At 34.1% G+C, this 3,991-nt stretch overlaps 1 non-coding gene across 1 annotated transcript; it reads right to left on the reverse strand.

The window, feature by feature from the left end:
* Window positions 1-2,505: 2,505 nt before the first annotated feature.
* Window positions 2,506-2,612, reverse strand: LOC112100473. The gene has a single exon (XR_002906843.1). It is a non-coding gene; the product is annotated as a small nucleolar RNA R71 (small nucleolar RNA).
* Between the last annotated feature and the right edge of the window lie 1,379 nt (window positions 2,613-3,991).

Genomic DNA, 3,991 nt, shown 5'->3' on the forward strand with positions numbered 1-3,991 from the left:
TGAAAGAAGTGTGTTATACAGATGATGAAACAGTGCTGGAGCTTGAAAATTTATGAAAATAGAGAAAGACCTGCGCTAGCTGCGGCGTGTGTCACCAAGGACTTGTGTAATCTGACGGCGCTTGGAAACATCAATGTGTTATAATTGATTAATTCCGTCATCAAATTATTCTCAATGTGGGTAAATCCATACTTGTTGATCCACATTGGGACAAGTTCTGGGACCGATGGAATTACAAGGTTTTCCACATTGAGCATAAGAAGAGCCTGAAAATTAGATTCGCATACTAGCACCGGCGGTTGCACTGGCGGTTTGAATTACAAGATTTTCAACATTAAGCTTACCAGGAGCCTGAAAGTCGATCAGATTCGCATTAGAACTTGTTCCAGGCAGACTGATGAGCATAATTTATATACATATTTTACTCTTAATTATATAATTGTTAATTATATTTATTTGTTATTTTTAATTAATTGAATTGTTTTATTGAATAGGGAATTAATTAGAGATTATGAATAAAAAGAGCATAAAAAAATTCAATTTGTGAGCATTAAAGATTAATTAACTTTGGAAGCAATTATGCTTATATGCATGTTAATTCAAGCCAAGGAAACCGAATTCAACAAATTCATTTACCCATGCACATGCGGACAAAGAAGATAAAGGGGTGGAAAGCAATAGAAAGGGACCCGCACTTGACTTTCATGAGTGGAAAAGGAACGAAAAATCTTTTTGGAGTAGACGTGATAGAAGCCAAGACAAGTTAAAAGCTTTGCCAGCACATGAAGGATTAAAGGAAGTTTAATTGGGCTTGGCAAGAGTGGGCCGATTTTAGCAATTCACTAGCCATCATTATTTGACAAGGATTCGGCTAGGGATTAAAAATATAAAAGCCAAACTTTGGCTTGAGAAGGGGAGCCGCCAGGAAGGGAGAGCTGCAGAGTGCAGACGCAAGGCAGAAGAGGGGAGAAAAGGACGAGTGCAGCAGTTCGGCTTTATGGCTGATTTTATTTTTTGTGTTGCTCTCAATTCAAGTATGTCTAGCTAATTTTTTTATACTGAAGTTAAGGATGAAACCCTATTCAATGAAATAATTATATTTTTATTTAATTAATTTCTTATATATGTTCTTTGATGATTATGGTTTTTATTTCACATGATTAATTGGATGTGAAAAAAATCTTTTCATCAATTCTGTCATGCATTATTGATTGTTAGGATTAATATTTGATTAAATCTATGCTTGGATCTATAAAGTTTATACATGATTGTCTTTGATTTTATGTCTTTCATTAAATTGTTTACATAGAGTGCTTAGGGAAATTTTGACTCTTTGTTATTCAATATGTTTACATGAGATGCTTAGATATCATATTATTAAGCAGAAAAAGAACCTACATAAAATTAATATTATTTGGGCTTAACTGTTATATCCATGAGATGACATGGATTGATTTCGAGTTGTCACTCTAAAATTGGGAATTAATTAATATTTAGATAATTACTAATTAAATAGTGGTGGATTCCGAAACCTTGGTAATTTTTATCTCATTAAATTCTCATTTACTTTAATTGTTTTCTTAGTTTAATTAGTTTAATTTCTCTTAAAACTCAATTTGCTCAACTAGGTTAGAATTAATATTAATTTTAGATTTAAATTAGACTTTTTAATTTATAACAATCCATGTGGGATCGACCTCGTTACCACTACTTTATTTCTAGATTCGTGCGCTTGCGAGTATATTAAAATTTTCACAACAAGTTTTTGGCGCCGTTGCCGGGGATTGTGCTAGAAAGTCAGTTTAATATAGGTTAATTTGATTCTTCCACTAGTTATAATTTAGGTTGTCTTTTATTTTATTTATTCAATTTTTATTTAAAAAACACAAAAAAAATTAATTTTAATTTTAATTTATTTTGAATTTATTGTTTAGTTGTTTGATTTCTTTTATTTAATTTTGTTTATTTTTATTATTGTTGTTTTATTTTTCTTCTTTGTCTAGTTAGTTTATGAGTGTTTGGGAACGCGATTCAACAAATTGTTTGGTAAAAAAAGAGTCGAAAATTGATAGTAGTCGAGATAGTTCTTCAGAAGTGATGGATGACCCCAATAGATTATTACCAATACTTCCACCAATGCAAGCAGAGAAAACCCTTAGAGAATATTTTTCACCACTTGCAGCCAACCAACCATCTTGTATTGTGTTGCCACAAACTACAACAACACACTTTGAACTTAAGCTCTCTGTCATTCAACTTTTGCCATCCTTCCATGGGTTAGAGAGAGAGGACCCATATTTGCACATTAAGGAATTTCTTGACATATGCTCTACATTTCGTTTTCAAAATTTTAATGATGAGTCAATTAGGCTTCGTATGTTCCATTTCTCATTAAAAGACAAAGCAAAAGCTTGGTTGAATTCACTTCCTGCTGGATCTATAACTACGTGGGATGAATTGAGTAATAAGTTCCTCACCAAGTTTTTCCCTATGTCTAAAACAAATGCCCTTAGGAGAGAGATAAGTGATTTTTATCAAAGAGAGGGTGAGCAATTTTATGAGTGTTGGGAAAGATTTAATGATTTACTCCTTAAGTGCCCCCACCATGGTTTTGAGAAATGGAGACTTATACAATGCTTTTATAACGGTTTAACCATGTCGAATCGTCATATGGTAGAGTCTATGAATGGTGGGAGATTTTTGAACTTACATGAAGGGGCTGCATGGAATTTCTTTAATTCACTTTCTGAGAATTCTCAACAGTGGGATTTTTCAAACCAAAGGGAAAAATCATCTCAAGTTTCTAGAAAGGGGTTATATGAAGTTAAGGATGATTTTGATGTGAAATCCACTCTAGTTACACTTTCTAGAAAAGTAGATGCCTTAGCTCTGAACCAATCAATGAATCATCGTCCTAGTATACCTAATGAGGTTTGTGCTATTTGTTCTAACTTGTCTCATACAGCACATAATTGTCCATCATTACCAGCCTATCCAGAGGCTTATTCTGAGCAGGTTCATGCCTTACAATCGTATGAAAAATCCTTCAATAGTCCATATTCATCCACATATAATCCTAATTGGAGGAATCACCCAAATTTTTCTTGGAAACAAAATCAACCTTTGTCAAACCAAGGAGGGCAACAATTTAACATGCCCAATCAACAATTTGTCCCTCCTAACCAAGTATATCCTCTTGCCCAACAACCTATGTCTCAATTTGTTGCACCCCAACAAAGAAAGCCTTCTTTAGAGGATACACTTCAAAGTTTCATTCAGTCAACCCAACAAGCTTTTCAGTCAAACACTCAAGCTATTCTAAAGCTTGAACATCAATTGGGTCAATTAGCGACTACTGTAGCGGAGAGAGAAAAAGGAAAATTTCCAAGTCAACCAGTTCCTAATCCCAAAGGAGTGCACGAAGTTGGATCGAGTTCAAGTCATCAGCATGAACAAGCAAAATCTGTTATGACCTTGAGAAGATGAAAATTATTTGTCAACAAAGTAGAGGTTCAAACAAGGAAGACATCTAAGTCTACTTCTTCATATCCGATTCCATCACAAGACTCATCACCAAATGATCCAGAAGAGAGTGGTCTACCAGCTTACATTCCCAAGGCTCATTTTCCTCAAAGGTTAACAAAGGTAAAGAAAGGGACTTCAACAGGTGAGATTATGGAAATCTTCAAACAGGTAAGTATAAACATCCCTTTACTCGATGCTATTAAGCAAGTTCCTTCCTATGCCAAGTTTTTGAAAGATTTATGCACTAAAAAGAGAAATTTGCATGTCACCAAAAAAGCATTTTTAACCGAACAAACTAGCAATTTACTCCAATGTAAAATGCCACCAAAATTTAAGGATCCAGGTTCTCTTACTATCTCATGTGTTATAGGGAACCAATGTTTTGATAAAGCATTATTGGATTTGGGTGCTAGTGTTAATCTCTTGCCTTATTCTGTTTACATGCAGCTTGGGCTAGGTGAGTTAA

Source organism: Citrus clementina, unplaced genomic scaffold, assembly GCF_000493195.1.
Source record: "Citrus clementina cultivar Clemenules unplaced genomic scaffold, Citrus_clementina_v1.0 scaffold_3, whole genome shotgun sequence".
Classification (NCBI taxonomy): Eukaryota; Viridiplantae; Streptophyta; class Magnoliopsida; order Sapindales; family Rutaceae; genus Citrus; species Citrus x clementina.